At 37.8% G+C, this 17,507-nt stretch overlaps 1 protein-coding gene and 1 pseudogene across 5 annotated transcripts in view; one reads left to right on the top strand and one right to left on the bottom strand.

Annotated features, from left to right (window-relative positions):
- ZBTB40 (zinc finger and BTB domain containing 40) overlaps positions 1–17,507 on the bottom strand; it is a 74,225-nt gene that overhangs the window by 42,894 nt on the left and 13,824 nt on the right. The window lies entirely within an intron of this gene.
- On the top strand, positions 5,836–7,118 carry LOC113931290 (annotated as a pseudogene).

Raw genomic sequence — 17,507 nt, 5'->3', positions numbered from 1 at the left:
CCCACAGTTTGAGAACTCTGATGAAAGGGATCAATTCTCTGAAAGACATAATCCACCAAAACTCACACAAGAATAGACAATCTGAAAAGACCTAAATCTATCAAAGATATTGAATCAACAATTAATAACTTTCCAATACTGGAAGCACCAGGCCCAGATGGTTCACTAGTGAATTCTACCAAACATTTAAGAAATTACACCAAGTATCTACGGTCTCTTCCAGAAGACAGAAGCAAAGAGAATACTTCTAACTCACTCTATGAAGCCAAATTATACTACCACCAAAACCAGAGACATTATAAGAAAAAAAAAAAAACCTACAGACCAACATCTCTCATGAACCAAGATACAGACATCCTCAACAAAATATCAGCAAATCAAATCCAACAATGTATACAAAGAATGATAAACCATGACCAAGTGGGATTTACCCCAGGTACCCGAGGCTGGTTCAACATCTGAAAATCAATAAATGTAATCCATCACATCAACAGGCTAAAGAAAAAGAAAAATCACATTATATTATCAACAGATGCAGAAAAAGTACTTGACAAAATCCAAAAGGCATTTATACTAAAAAAAAAAAAAACTCTCAGCAAACTAGGAATAGAGAGAAACTTCTTCCATTTGATGAAGAACATCTACAAAAAAACCAAGTTAATGTTATAGTTAATAGAGAGAAACCTGAAGCTTTCTTGCTAAAATCAGTAATAAGGTAAGGATGTTCCCTCTCATCACTGCTTTGCAACATTATACTGGAAGTTCTAGCTAATTAATGACACAAGAAAAGGAAATAAAAGGAATATAGGTTAGGAAGAAAGGAATAAGACAGTCTTTGTTCACAGATGATACGTTTGTCTATGTAGAAAATCCAAAAGAATCAACAACAAAAAAACCCTAATAAGCAATTATAGCGAGATTGCAGGGTACAAGGTAAATATACAAAGATTAATCACTTTCCTATATATCAGCAATGAACTGGAACTTGAAATTAAAACATTACCATTTAAGGGGCGCCTGGGTGGCACAGTTAAGCATCCAACTCTTGGCTTCAGCTCAGGTCATGATCTCAGGGTCATAAGACTGAGCCCCGCACTGGGCTCTGTGCTGAGTGTGAAGTCTGCTTAAGATTTTTCTCTCCCTCTGCCCGTCCCCATCACATGCTCACGCTTGCGTGCACACTCTCTCTAATAAATAAATAAATCTTTTAAAAATTAGTATTTAATTAGCACCTAAAAATGAAATATAAAAAATAATTATGGATAAGTCTAACAAAATATGTACAAGAGTTATATGAGAAAAACTACAAAACTCTGATGAGAGATATCAAAGAAAAGCTAAGTAAATGGTGAGATGTTCCATGTTCATGGACAGGAAGACTCAGTACTGTCAAAATTTCAACTTTTCCCAACTTGACTTATAGATTCAACACAATCCTAATCAAAATCCCAGCAAGTTATTTTGTGGATATTGACAAACTGTTTCTAAAGTGTATATGGAGAGGCAGATTAGCCAACTCACTATTGAAGGAGAGTAACAAAGTTGGAGGACTGACACCATTCAACTTTAAGATGAGCTTTACTACAAAGCTATAGTAACCAAGACAATGTGGTATTGGTGAAAGAATAGATAAATTAGCTCACAAAAATAGTCAACTAATCTTTGACAAAGAAGCAAAGACAATACAATGCAGCAAAGATAATATTTCAACAAATGGTGCTGGAACAACTGGACATCCACATGTAAAAAAACGAATCTAGACACAGACCTCAAAACCTTCACAAATTTAACTCAAAATGGATCACAGACCTAAATGTGAAATGTAAAATTATAAAACTCCTAGAAAATAACATAGGAGAAAACGGAAATGAACTTGAGTACAGTGATGACTTTTTAGATACTACACCAAAGGCATGATCCCTAAACAAAATAACCGATAAGCTAGATTTCATTAAAATTTTAAAAAACGTTTGTTCTATGAAAGGTAATGTCAACAAAAGGAGAAAACAAGCCACAGACTGGGATAAAATATTTGCAAAAGACACCTCTATTAAAGGACTACTATCCAAAATATACAAAGAACCCTTAAAACTCAACAATAAGAAAACAAACAACCTGATTAAAAAATGTACCAAACCTTAACAAACATCTCACCAAGAGATACAGATAGCAAGTATAAAAAACAAGTATAAAAAATGTTCAACATATGTCATAAGAGAATTGCAAATTAAAGCAAACTATTACAATGGCCAAAATCCACAACACTGACAATACCAAATGCAGTGAGGATTTATAGTAACAGGAACCCCTATTTATTGCTAATGAGAATGCAAAATGGTACAGCTGCTTTGGAAGACAGATTAGCAGCTTATAAAACTAAACATATCCTTACCATATGCTCCAACAATTGTGCTCTTGATATTTACCCAAATGAACGGTCTACACAAAAACATGCACACAGATATTTATAGCAGCTCTACTAATAATTGCCAAAACTTGGAAGCAATCCAAATGTCTTTTAGTAGGTAAATGGATAAACTGTGGTACATCCAGATAATAGAATATTATTCTACACTAAAAGGAAACGAGCTAATAAGCCATAGAATGACATGGAAGAAAGGTAAATGCATATTGCTCAGTGAAAGAAGCCAATCTGAAAAGGCTAAATACTGAATGAATCCAACTATATGACATTCTAGAAAAGGCAAAACGATGGAGACAGTCAAAAGATCAGTGGTTGTCACTGGCTGAAGGCAGGCAGGGATAAATAGGTGAGGAACAGAGGATTTTTAGGGCAGTGCAATAATTCTTTATGACATCACAATGGTGGATTCATGTATTATATATTTGTCAAAATTCATAGAATGTACAATGCCAAAAGTGTACCCTAATGAAAACAATGGACTTTGAGTGATAATGATACATCAATGTAGGTTCACTGATTGTAACAAACTGCGTTGTGGGATAGTGGGGGAGGCTATGTGGGTGTGGGGAACCCTCCACTGTACTCTGTACTTCCAATTTTGCTGTAAACCTAAAACTGCTCTAAAAAATAAAGTTCACTTATTTATAAGACTTCATAAAATGAATGTAAAGTTTTCAGTTCTAATCACCCCAAGCCCTATCTATACCATGATATTTGATATTATGGAACATTTATGAATTTCTATAATATTTTTAGTTTACTCAGAATATATTTAAAAACATCTAGCCCTACTGTTTGAGTACAATTTGTCTTAATACCTGCATTATAAAAATGCATGTTTTTTAAAAACAAATCAACTGCAGCCTAGGAGCACCCAACTTGCTATACTAGTAGCAGCAGCAGGGGCAGGACTGGAATTCCTATCTCCTGGTACTGGTGGAAAACAAAACAGATTCTGTAAGATTTAAAACAGGCAAAAGTACGGACTATCTTTTTTAAAAAGAAGATAATTCTTAAAATTTGTAAATTAACTTATTTTAATAACTGAGGAAAATTTCAGAACAAGAATTCAACTTGCAAATAACAAAAAGTATAAACTATTAGACACTAAGGTTTTTCTAAAGAATGAATTATATCAGTAGAATGTGATTTTTTCCCCCCTAAGAGAAACCACAGGTCTTATGAATTCAATAAATCAAAACACTTACTGGACATATTATTAGATCTTTTAAAATATTCTTATTAATACGAAACAAGTGATTGGGATTATATTTTCAGGACGAACTTACTTAAGATGTTTTTTGATCATTTTTCTGGGGAAGTCATCTACAGCTTTCATCAGATTAAAAAAAAAAAAAAGAACTAGCAATGATCCAGAGGTAGGTATTTTGAGCATTCACTACAGAACCTTGTAGTCAGAACTATTTCATATTTTTGTTAATAAATAAATTAGATGGGGGGGCGCCTGAGTGGCTCACTCAGTTAAGTGGCTGGCTTTGTCTCAGGTCATGATCCCAGGGTCCTGGGATCCAGCCCCACAGCAAGCCCTGCATCGAGCCCCACATCGAGCTGAGCTCCCTGCTCAGAGGGAGTCTGCTTCTCCCTCTGTCCCTCCCCTGGCTCATGCTTTCGTGTACTCCCTCTCTCTCTCTGAAATAAATAAAATCTTTAAGAAAAATAAATTAGATGGGAAAATAATAGAATAACTGTAGCAGAATAAGCAACTGAGCAAGGTTCAAAAAAAGTGAACTGAATTATGTGGCTTATCAATACACAGATATTAAAAACATGGTTATAAACTTGCAATAAAGGGAGAACGGAGATAGGCAAGGCAGAAAACTTTCAAGGGTGATCAAGGGCTACTTAATGAATGTAAGTTGGCAATGTTAAAAGGTGAAATTTTACTAAGATTAATAGGAATAACTAATTGAAGAGCAAACTTTTGGCAAAATGCACGCCAAGCTGATGTAAATGGACCTTTTCTCCCACTTTATACAGAAATGCTGGATAAAACATCTTAAAACATGCTTTTAAAATATATAGTCAAGATTTAAAAAAAAAAAAGAAAGAAAGAAATCCTCAGGCACCTAAAATGAAAGAGACATCAAAATCAAAACTGGTACATTAAGTGGGTGTTGAGACCATGGTGGCCCACAGGGGTTTCAAACACCAATACAGGCCCTGGGCTTGGAGGAGAAAGCATTAATCCTCACATGGAGACTAGAAATACAGCTTCAGGCAGGTAGAAGGTGGGCAAGTTGAAGCTGAGACCCTTGCACAAAGCCCAGAGGCTCAAATACCTATCCTTCCTTGATATGCAGTCTTAAAAAATCTCTGCTCACTGGCTCGGAAGCAGCAATAAAAGTTGTTAATTATATAGGCCTTAAGAAGAGGAAAAAGCACCCATAAGAAATCTAAAATGCAGGCCTATGCTAGACAGAGGCAAGTGCAGGAATGCAAATTTGTATCATACAGGAATCCTGAGCTGAGAAATTAACATAAAAACTGGTCTTTGACCTGCAACAGAAAAAAACCAGAGTACTTTCACAACCCAAGGCACAGAGACTCACACAGTGAAGAAGAAAAACACAGAACAGAGCTCACTATTACAGACCATATGAGGAAGACACAAACGTGAAAGGTAAATCTATAAAGGCTAACAGTAGAAAATGCCAGAAGGTATCTTTGAAGCAAGGGTAGGGAAACTTCTTAAACAATGCCCCAAATGCCAAAAAAAAGGGGAGGGGATGGTAAATCTGCAGTGATAGTAAAGGTTTCTATCAAAGACATGATTAACAGACAATGGACAAAGGGTAAATTCAGGAGATAATATTGCACAAAGTTAAAGGCAACACGGAATTAATACCTAGAAGATATAAGAAATTCCTGCAAATCTAGAGAAAAAAATTAAAATCCAAGGGGGGAAAAGGAACAAATGATATAACCAGGCAATTCAGAGAAGGAAAAGCTTACTTTTAATTAATCAACAAGTAGTAATAGTAGTTGTTAAAATAGCAGTAATAGGGGCGCCTGGGTGGCTCAGTCAGTTAAGTGTCTGCCTTTGGCTCAGGTCATGATCCCAGGGTCCTGGGATCGAGCCCGTATCGGGCTCCCTGTTCAGTGGGGAATCTGCTTCTTCCCATTTCCCTCTACTCTGCTTGTGCTCTCTCTCTCTCTCAAATACATAAAATCTTAAAAAAAATAACAGTAGTAATAGCAGCTAGCATTTATCTAATGATTATTGTATTCAGGAAGTTTTTACTATATTCAGGAATATGCTTTACATATATTTATTCATTTTGCCCTCTCAACAACCTGATGGGGCAAATGCTGTAATTATCCCCTTTTATGATGAAGAGACTAAGGCCCAGAGAGGTTGAGTAATTTCTCCAAGATCTCACAGTTAACACATGGTAGAACTTGAGTTTGAATCTAGGGCACTTGGTGGGTATATAAATTGATATAGCTGTTCTGAAAAACATTCTGCTAATATTTAGTGAAATTTTCTGTATATATATGCCTTGAGACCCAGTAATCATATTCCTCCATACATATCCTAGAAAAATTCTTACATGGGTCCATAAGGAAGCAAGGCCAGAAAGATCACTGGGGCATTGTTTTTGGTAGCAGGAAGACCAGAGGCAATTTAGATGTCCATGAAGGAAGTCAAAATCAAAGAACAAGATCATATGGAAAAAGGATAGTCAGATGTAAAAAAGAACTTATAGTTATAAAAAATTAAGTCACTGACATTCACACATTGATAAATTAAATAAACTAGACACAGCTAAAGAAAAAGTTAATGACTAAGAAGTCTGGGAAGATTATTCAGAAGGTAGCAGAGTTTATAAAAACAGAAATATGAAAGGGAAGTTAAAGGACACAGAAGACAGAATGAGAGGGTGTTCCAGAGGGAATAATGGAAAAAGTACAGGAGAAACAATCTGAAGATAATTTCTGAGAATATTCCAGAATTAAAGACAAACATGAGTCTTCAGAAGAAAACTTCAAAATACTAACAACACAGAGAAAAAGAATTTGTAAGGAAACCAAGAGAAAAGACATTACTTACAAAAGAATGACAACTAGGCTGATACAGACTTTCTATTTAAATAACAACAGGCTTGGCCGCCATCATAAATGACACAGTAACTATCTGGACCAGGAAGTTCATGATTAACTGACTACTTCAGTGCAAACAGATGGTCAGTGATGTTCTTCACCCCAGAAAGGCAACAGTACCTAAGACAGAAATTCAGGAAAAACTAGCCAAAATGTACAAGACCACACCAGATGTCATATTTGTGTTTGGATTCAGAACCCATTTTGGTGGTGGCAAGACAACTGGCTTTGGCATGATTTATGATTCCTTGGATTATGCAAAGAAAAATGAACCCAAACACAGACTTGCAAGACATGGCCGGTATGAGAAGAAAAAGACATCAAGAAAACAGCGAAAGGAACGCAAGAACAGAATGAAGAAACTCAGGGGGACTACAAAAGCCAATGTTGGTGCTGGCAAAAAGAAGGAGTAAAGATGTTGCAGTGGCTTTATCTGTGGTGGTTGGGCAGATTTTTCATGAGAGGATTAATAAACTAAGAATGTTAATGTGAAAAATAAATAAATAAATAAATAACAATAGATGCCAGAGGAAAATGCAATAACAGTTTTTGAATATTAAGGAAAATAACAATCAAGTATCACTATCCAGACTGAAATAAAATTATCTTCAAACAGACACAGACCATCACTGGAAGAATTACTTTAAGAAGGAAACTGAACCAGGAAAAAAGAAAAAGGATAGAACATAAGAAGAAATAGCAAGTGGCAAGCAAAGAAACTGCTAAACAAATCCACTGGAAAAGTTAAAATCAGAAAGACTGATAACAGGGGCGCCTGGGTGGCTCAGTTGGTTGGGCGACTGCCTTCGGCTCAGGTCATGATCCTGGAGTCCCTGGATCCAGTCCCGCATCGGGCTCCCTGCTCGGCAGGGAGTCTGCTTCTCCCTCTGACCCTCCCCCCGTCATGTGCTCGCTCGCTCTCTCTCTCTCATTCTCTCTGTCTCAAATAAATAAATAAGATCTTTAAAAAAAAAAAAGACTGATAACATCAACGCTAGTGAGGATGTGGAATGACTAGAACTCTCATACACTGCTAGCAGAAGTGTAAAATGGTACAACTATGAAGGAGAACTACGTGGAGGTTTCTTATAGCATGGAATAAACTGCTAATAAATGCAACAACATGGATAAACCATTAAACTATTATGTTAAGTCAAAGAAGCCAGGCATAAAAAAGTACACACATATGACTCAATTTACAGGAAACAGAAATACAGGTAAAACTAATTAACGGTGATAAATATCAGATAGTAATGTGGAGGTTGTTGGGATGGTGTAGGGAAGGGAACTGAATGGAACGAGACACAAAACAACTTTCTGGGGATTGGAAATGTTCTACATCTTATTTTGGGTGGTGTTTAAAGAGTAGATATTTGTCAAAGCTCTTCAAACATAACATCTAAGCTCAGTTGTTAATTATATCTCAATAAAAAATTAAGAAATGTGTTGGTATACTTAAAATGCACTGACTTTAAAAATGGGTACTGGAAGGAAAGGTTAAAAACAAAACAGAATAATGACAACCATATAGCACTTACTGAAAGCTTACTATGTGCCAAGCACTGTTCTAAATGCTTTGCATATATTAATTCATTTAATCCTTTCAACAACTCTATGGAGTAGGTACTCTTATTATCCACATTTTACAGATTAAAAAAACTGTCGCACAAAGAGGTTACATAACTTACCTAGGGTTTACACTAATGTGTGGCAGAGCTGGGGTCCAAACTCAGGCAGCCAGACTCTAAAGTCTGTATTCGTAGAAATCCAATGCCTCTCTCAAATTAACAATCAACAACAACATGGAAGATGAGAGACCAGAGTCAGGGTGTTCCAAGAGTCAAGAGGATGACAAAAACAATGATTGACTTTAGCCTTTAGCCTAAATGAAGTATGTATATTAACAGGTAAGGATGTAGGAGAATAGAAGCAAGATAAATATTTGCAAACAGGGCATACAAAAGAAAATAAAGAAAATGTGATTAATCCAAAAGCAAGTGAGAAAAGAAAAAAGAAAGGCAAAAGAAAATCGCATTAAACAGAAAACAATTGAAGATGGCAGAAATAAGTCCAAATGTATTATTAATCACAATAAACAAATTGAACTTTTTTATTAAAAGGCAGAGAGATGGGGCCTCTGGGTGGCACAGTCAGTTAAGTGTCTGACTCTTGGTTTCAGCTCAGGTCACATGATCTCAGAGTCATGATCATGATCGAGTCCAGCATTAGGTTTTGTGTTCAGGTTGCACGCATGCGTGCGTTCTTTCTCTCTCTCTCTCTCTCAAATAAATAAATCTTTAAAAGGCAGAGAGGTTCTCTGATTGGGTTTTTAAAAACTCAGCTATATGTTACTTATAAGAGAATTAATGAGTGGGCGTGTTTACACTTAAAGCCCCGCCTAGCACATAGAAACTACTACATGTGGTAGTTGTTATTACTAGACTGTGAATCATCCTCATTAAATTGTTTTGAAACTAGCCATCTGACTTGACAGCTCAAGTATCTATCTGTAAATAAACAATTAAACTATATAGTCTTTGTAGACCACTTTCAGGTACAGAATACTGTTATTAAATAAATCTAATATATAATCATGAGGAATACACTGGTGATTTGGGAGCTACTGAGATGTACTATAGAGGCTAAACTATACTTTGCTGATCTCACAACTAAAATATAAGAGCCTCTAACATATTTTACTGTTTCCCCTAATTCCCTTTGTAGGGAAGTTAAACTGAGGAGAGAGAATACAGCATTAGATATAATGTTGTGAAAGTGTACCTTTCAGAGTTAGAACACTTCATGTTGGAATCTCTAAGTCCTGTAGGTTCTTGTATAGAGGCAACCTAAATTATGTTATTAAGCACTTACTGAAATTGCTAGTCTTGGGAAAATTGTCAAAGGTCCCAAGGGAAGAACATTTAAGCAACAAAATAGCACCACAAAGATGGATTCCTCAAAGGAACAATATTAAAGCCTCAAGAAAAGACTATACTGTATAGAATAAAGATACTCAGAAAGAAAAAACTTAATTGGCTGAACCAAGTGCTGCATAATGACCCAAAACACAAATGGGAATTCAACACAAAGTGGAAACTAGGCCAGCTTTCTAAAAGGAGCACAAAGAATATTTATTTATTTGTTGTTTATTATTTATTTAAATTTTTATTGTCTACTTCCAAAAAGGAGTTGAAAATTTAAGAATTTTTTAAGTTAAAAAGAAACAAGACAAAAACCAGAAAAAGCAGAAGTGAGAACTAAGTCATAGTTCGTAGGAAACAGGCAATCCCTTTGATGAACAAGGAGGAATACAACACTGAAGACTTACTCTCGATATGCACTGCTTAATTAAATAAAATAGATGTTCTGAAATCTACAAGTGCTGGTGATGTCCTCAGCAAAGCACTCAAAGGCCTTTGTTGTCACTACTGGAGAGTAGGAGGCTCTTTTCTATACCTCAGGAACTGGACCTCCCATTCCCCAATTACTATACTATATATACACATGTCATCCTATTCCTAATTATGGGTCATTTGCCTATTATTTACTCAGCACATTGCTAAGTGCTGTGAGGGATTCAAATGAATATAAAACAAGATCTTTGTCCACAGGGAATTGGTAATAAAGTTGATCCAATGCTAGAATGATTGAAATCAGATCTCTTAAAAGGACTCAATCCGTAAGAGACAAGAAGGAAAGGAAGAAGAGAAAAACAACAACAAACAAACAGACTGATCCCTGTGAGTGACAAGGAAAAGGCAAGAACTACAGCTGGTGAACGCAAGTGAGGTACAACTCCAACAGGCCAGGGTGAAAGGTAAAGAACTCCAGACAGAGGAAGAGCCGTGAACTCCATTCCAGAAGCGGCACACCTGGCCTGGGTGCTGTACGTGTCCAGGACACTGGCACTGCACCCGGCTCTGGAAGGACATCCGTAACTAGCTGCCATCATTATTAGGGACACTGGGCTGGCTAGGGTGGAGCACAAGGCTACCTAGGTTAGGGAGGCCAGAAAATAAGCAGAGGAACTTCCACCTGTCTTGAGGGAGGAGCTTCTGAAATAGGAATAGCACAATTAAAGCAGAGCTTTCCCAGTGACATGAGGGCTAGACTAATAACAAAAGTGACTAGCAATGGAAAGGAAGAATAGGTCGCCTTCTATTATGTTGTCTATACAGGTTGTTGCCTTCGACATCCTATATTATGGAGTTCCATGGAGAAGTTGGGCCCACCTCTTCCTAGATTTGTGTGTTCCAACATCCAAGAGAGAAAAGCCATTTTATTACATAATCAAGGGTCCTCGATTCTGGTTGCCCTAACAATTCTGCATTGTCCTTTGCTCACATCTATCTCATGTTCTGAGACATCTCTTTTACGGTCTGGCTCAATGCAACCTTATCTGCTTAAAGTTTTTTTTTCTTTTTTTTCCTGTTGCTGCTGATAATCCCTTTCTCCTGAATAAAATCTTTACTTCCACCTTGATGCCTGGGCTCTGCTGGAACCAGAGAGCTGGAAGAGACCTTGGAGAGCCCTATTCATTGCTTTCAGCAAACAGAAGTTCATTACTTTATCTATCACATACTCTTGTCGCATGACCAAATGACCTTAGTCCAATCTCTTCCCTTTCTAAGCGAGGAAACTGAGGTCCTGAGAGGCTGAGTTGCTCTTTGATGCAAGTCGGCTTTAACCCCATGGCTATTTAGTATCTCACAAACAACTGGAGTCAGGTGAAATAACAGGCACTCTCAACATAATTAGAGCAAAGATCACACATTCAGAGACAAGAAATGGGGCATTTGCTACACACAAAATGATTTAAAATGTAAGGTATCTAAGGAATCAGCTAAGTTAAAAGAGAACCACTAGCAATTATTTCTGAGAATACAAGGTGAATGGGTGAGGTCAGAAAAGGGTGACTGCAGCTTTTAGTGGGCCCAGATTTCTCAAGTTTAAAAGCAGTTGTCATTTGGTCTTGTCTCTTACATGCAGGGCCTGAAAGGCAGTAACATGTAGTGTAAGGGATGGAGGTTTCCGTATTTGGCACTCCTGGATTCGTGGTAGTATCCTGTCATATGTATTGTCATTGTTGCTTCTGACGGTATTACCACTATCATTCTCATTCCATTCCAAAGTCTAGTCTCCTACAGTTCCAGTCCTTGAGATTTATAGCAATACCTGAATGGCCTATGTGCTTTCCTAAGGTACATTCTGGTCACTGGGAAATCCAGGCAACCTGAACAACTCCGAAGAACCCCAGGAGTGAAGATTCTCAAGTGGCTGGTGGCATCAAGTATAAAATTCACCTCTGGGGCTTTGGATGCTGTCTAGTGAGCAATATGGTAGACACCAAGTAAGGATGATATAGAGACGATAATCCCTTGCTTGTGTACCGGAATTTACACCACATCCCATTAATCTTCATTTTATAGATGAAGACCAAGGCTCAGAAATGTTAAATGCGTGGTTAAGGGTCATGAGTTACCAAGGGGCAGAATGAGCCCAGGTCTCAATTCTCAAGCCATGGTTCTGTCCTCTATAATGTGAAGGCCTTGCTGGATGCCAAGACTTAGCTACCACTTCCACAGATAATTTTCCCTTCCAAGAGTTCAGTAGCCATTAAGAAGTATAGCTGTCAACTCTTGGTTATTTGACAAGTACACTTATGGTCTCACCCTGAGGGAAATGGTTAGTGAACCAATCACATCCACTGCCCCATCAGCTTAGGATATTTTTCTCAATTATCAACTCATGTCTCATGACAGAGTTAGCCCTAATGATATCCTGCTCTTTCTTTTCATATTCTGTCAAATTATATAAAGATATTATTTGTCAAATAACTACTAATAAGAGCTACTAATAATTAAGTAGCTTACTATGTTTCTAAGCACTTTTTATGTTAACTCCTTTAATACTAACAATCCAGCAAGATAGGTAAACCCAATTTACAATAAATCCTAATAGTGGAAAGGTTAAGGAAGAGGCCCAAGATCATACAGCAAATTAGTAGAGGAACTGAGATCTTAATCCAGTTTGCCTGACCTAAAGCTCTTGCCCTTCTATCCACTAAAAGGTTTCTTACCTGGGATCCTGTCAAAGAATCTGATCCAGAAGTTCTGGGGTGGGGCCTGAATTCTGCAATTCTAATAAGCTCCAGGTGATATGGATACTGTCAGTGCAGGAACCCTCTCTGAGGAACAAAGCACTATACAACACTGCCTGTTCTCCAATCACTTTTTTCTTTTTTCTTTTTCTAAGATTTTATTTATTTATTTGACAGAGAGAGAAGGAATATAAGCAGGGGGAGTGGGAGAAGGATAAGCAGGCTTCCTGCCAAGCAGGGAGCCTGATGTGGGGCTCGATCCCAGGACTCTGGGATCATGACCTGAGCGGAAGGCAGACGCTTAATGACTGAGCCATCCGGGCGCCACTCCAATCATTTTTTTCATAATATGTCTTAAGCAACTCTTCACCTCTAAAAAATCTCAAGTCATCTTCAGATCCTTCCCTTCTGCACCTGCCTTTGGCTCCAGTCAGAAAAATAAACTCCATAATAGCTCTGGGAATAAAACCTACAAAATATGGAGGACTCCAATAACCATGCCTGAGGCAAGTAGCTCTACGGCCTAGCACCAACCCCAACTCCTGTAGAATGCATTTCAGCAATCTGGTCTTCCAGGGCTAGTCTGGCTTCCCTGGCTGCTGCCAAAGTAACTAGAGGTCAAACTGCTCCTGATCTAACATGGTCAACTGAACCTGGTTAAGCCTTGGAAGGGCCTAGGATGGTACAGCCAATGAATGAATGTATGCTGAACTGAAAACAATGAAGAGATCTCTGCTTATGACACTATATATGAACTACCGTGATATTTCCTTTCCAGCCACTATGCCATTTGTCTTGCCCAGAATCAGACACCTCTACTTATCTTCCATAGCCTTCTACCCAGTTTCCCCGACAGCTGTATTGAACAGCATTTCAAGGCCTGCATTCTCTTTTGTGGCACAGTCTAAATTCAAGGCTCAATATTATGTGCTGCCTTGCCATCTGATAAAATCAGGAAGGCCTCAAATGACCTAACTTCAAATTCTATTACCCACTCTGCTCTAGTAGACAAGGTCCCTGAGCCAAACAATCCTCCTTATCAAAGGGACTAAGGTCCAGTTCCTGTTTACCCCTGACTAGTGGGTTTCAGTTCCTTATCAGCCCCCAAGATTATTCTAGCAAGCCAATCACATCCCCTGGCAGAAACCAGGAGGTGCCTCACCCTTTTGATACTACAAAGCCTGCCTCCCACAGCCCCTGATTGTTCACTCTGCTCCTGAGGGCAACCCCGAGTGGCCCTGAGTAGCAGACTGTGTCCTCTTCTGGGGCTCTGAGTATATGTGACTAATAAAAGCTGCGGTCAGTCCCACCTGCCAGTGTCCACTGTTGTGTGTTCATCCCCATAATCCTAGGGTAGGAATTCTTCCCTCAGCAACAGGGTGAATAAGAGGTGATTAAAACATCCTTTTTGCCCAATCCACTGGTCTCTGCTCTTTTTCAAATGCTTGAATCTCTTGAATGCCTTTGACAAAGTCATCAACTGCTCCATGACGGTAATAATGTCCAGCATTGTGCTAAGCACTGTCCACATACTTTTCCATTTAATTTCCCTAACATCCCTATGAGGTAGATACCATTATTACCCCTAATGTACATATGAGGAAACTAATGTCTAACAGGTTATGCCCAAGACCATACAGTTAATAAGTCTGAGCACAGTTCAAATGAAGATCTGTTGGATCCCTGTTCTTAATTACTACTTTAGTCTTGACAGAATTTCTGGGCTCAGTGTTAGCATTCCTCAACCCCTCTCCACAGACAGAGATGTGCTGCTGGCTGGCCTGACAGGAGCACCTGCATTTGAGACGCCTTATTTCTTTTGCTGGTCTCTGCTGAAAGATGGATGGAGATGTGTATCTGGAAAGAGTGCCGTTGGAACAGGCTGGCTGGCTGGCTGCCAAGAGACTTCCCTTGATAGCTTGAACTTAATTTACCAAAAGGTCTAGTTTGGTTGTCAACCTTCCAGATACAAACACTCCATCCTATAAAAGTCCCACAGTTAATTGGACTTTGGAGGTTTGATAACACAGCCTAAACTCATAAGAGAAGAAGTATAAATTAGAAAGTGAATTTATTAGTTCATTTATTAGTGAAAGAGGCCTACTCTTTACAATTACGTGTGAAAAAATTCAAGCAGCAAGGTCAAGTATCATCAGAAGAGATTGTATGCTACCAACATTCAGTGGAAACTTGGTGCATCTGTCTTCACCCGGGCAGGTAGAGTCTGAGCATCAATGTACACTACAGAGGCACCACAAGGCGTTCTGTTGTGTCCCTTCTGTCACCTGGACTCTTCTATGGCTCCAGTCTCTCTTTTGAAAAAGCTGGACTCAGCTTTGTCTCTGAGGTAACCCTGTGCAGGTATTTGGTAGCACTGACCATGTGCTGACTTTTCAGTCTCTCTCAAATGCAAGCAGTGCCCTCCTGTTGTCCCTGCCCACAGGCTTTCCACTCAGTGCTCTGAGCATCTATCAGATCAGAACTACCCCTCCTGCAAGGAGCTTCACCCACTGAAGCTCCCAGCTCACTTCAAACTTAGCCACCCTCTAACTTCTCCCTGGCTATTACCAGATTCAGTCCTCACTCCCTGTCTTTCCCATTCCTCACCTCCTCCCCCTCCCATGCACTTCTGTCACCTGTCACTCTGCCTCCCTTCAGCCACTCTGCCACACATCACTAATGACAACTTTTTAAAAGTTTTTATCGATACCAAACATACATGAAATGATTCTTGATCAGAAGGATAATAAAAATCAGGGAATTCTGCAACTAAAATTATCCTTAGAGACTATGTAATTCAGACCTGTCATTTTACAGATGAAAAAACTGATAGAAATTAAGTGACCTGCCAAGTCATGTACGTTTTCAAGACAGCACTTGAACCAAAATACCAAACTCCTAAGTATATAAAACAGGGGAGGGGCGCAGTGGGGAGGGCTTCCTAGGTATCTAATAGACTGGCGGCCACTAGCACTAGGTGTGTTACACAGCACATTTGCTATTTTTTTCTTTGAATGTTGATTAAATACCAACCACTGATAGCTCTTTCAATGAGAAAATAATTATCCTCAAGCCAGAAAACTGCCCAAAAGTGTCTCAGGGAATATATGATTGCAAATTCCCCAATCCACTGTCATTAGTAGAACTGTAAGGTAGATTTGTGACTTAACAAGAACAATAGAAAGAAAAAACACATTTTTAAGGTGACTATTTAAGATACTTAAAAGGTAACATATTTAATGAATATGTAACTGAGGTCATAATGGAAAAGGCCTTTTTACACATAAAGGAAACAGAAGAAATTCACAAATAATCAATAGATGTGATTACATAAAAACATAAACTTCCAAAGAACAGTATCAACAATACTAAAAGATAAATGATAAACGTGCCATATGAAGTGAAAAATAAGTGGTTAATATTAGAATAGAAAGATCATACAAATCAATAAACCAATTAACATCTCAATTTTTTTTAAATGGACAAAGAAAATTCACAAAAGAAATTAAAAAATCCAACTGATTTAAAAAGTTCACCCTTATGAATAATTAAAGAAATGCAAATTAAAACATTAACGCTATTTTGGGGTGATCAAATTGGAAAAATTTTGCAGTGATAATATTTGAGAAGCAGTAGTTCTAGACCACGCACTCTGATTTGGCAGACTTCAGTTTAAAGCCTCAAACACTTACTCAATGACCTTGGGCAAGTCACCTTAATCACTGTGACCTTAACGTCTTTACAGTTCTTGTGTGGGTGTGTGAAGATGAAATGGGATAATGCATCTGAATTGTTTTAGAAAAGTTCCTGTCAACAGTAAATGCTCAGTGTTAGCTGCTATTATTATAAAAATATTACTTGTATTAATAACGCAAGGGAGGGAGCATTGAGACAGGTGCCCACACAGTGCTGATGAAAGTATAAACTGGTAAAAATCCTTTAGGAAAGTAATACGGTAAGTAATCTGCTCATCTAGAGCTATAAAAAGTGTCTTTGGAGGAAGACATGAGAATTTGTGGGGGTTGGGAGGATATTCTCTATGTGCGCTGTCTGAATGTTTTACCAGAATGTTTATATATCAGTTGTATAATTATAGATAAATAAAAAAGAATGAGAAGCCCATAACAGAATAAAAATTTTTTTTAATATTTATGCCTTTAGACCCACTTCTAGGAATCCATCTATGTGGAAATAATTAATTAGAGATATAATGAAATATTTATGTATACTGAATTCAGAAGAATAGCATCACTGGTAAAAAAACTGGAAATTTAGATGTACAATATGAGGTTTTTAAGTAAATATGATATTACAGACATATTATGAAATATGCAGCCGGTAAAAATTAAGCTCTCTATAGGATACCTATAGCACAAGCAACCAAAAATAAATAAATATATAAATAAATTGGACTTTATCAAATTTAAAAACTTTTGTGTATTAAAGGATACTTTTATGAAAGTAAAAAGAGAACCCCAGAATGGGAACAAATACTCTCAAATCATTTATCTGATAAGGGTCTAGTATCCAGAATATATAAATATTAGCATATCAGAATACAGTATCCAGAACTCTTACAACTCACCAACAAAATGACAAATAAGCCCATTAAAATCAGGCAAAGGATTGGAATAAATCTCTCTCCAAAGAGGATATACAAAATGGCCAATAAACACATGAAAAGATGCTCAATATCAGTTGTCATTAGGGAAATGGAGATCAAAACTGCCAAGAGCTACCACCCCACACCCACTAGGATGCTGTAATAAAACAAACACACACGGAAAGTACAAGTGTTGCTGAGGATGTAGAGAAATTGGAACCCTCACACATAGCTGATGGGAATGTAAAATGTGTAGC

This window comes from Zalophus californianus, chromosome 4 (genome assembly GCF_009762305.2).
Source record: "Zalophus californianus isolate mZalCal1 chromosome 4, mZalCal1.pri.v2, whole genome shotgun sequence".
Classification (NCBI taxonomy): Eukaryota; Metazoa; Chordata; class Mammalia; order Carnivora; family Otariidae; genus Zalophus; species Zalophus californianus.
The sequence above is the reverse complement of the archived record's forward strand: the minus strand, read 5'-3'. Positions and strand labels throughout refer to the sequence as shown.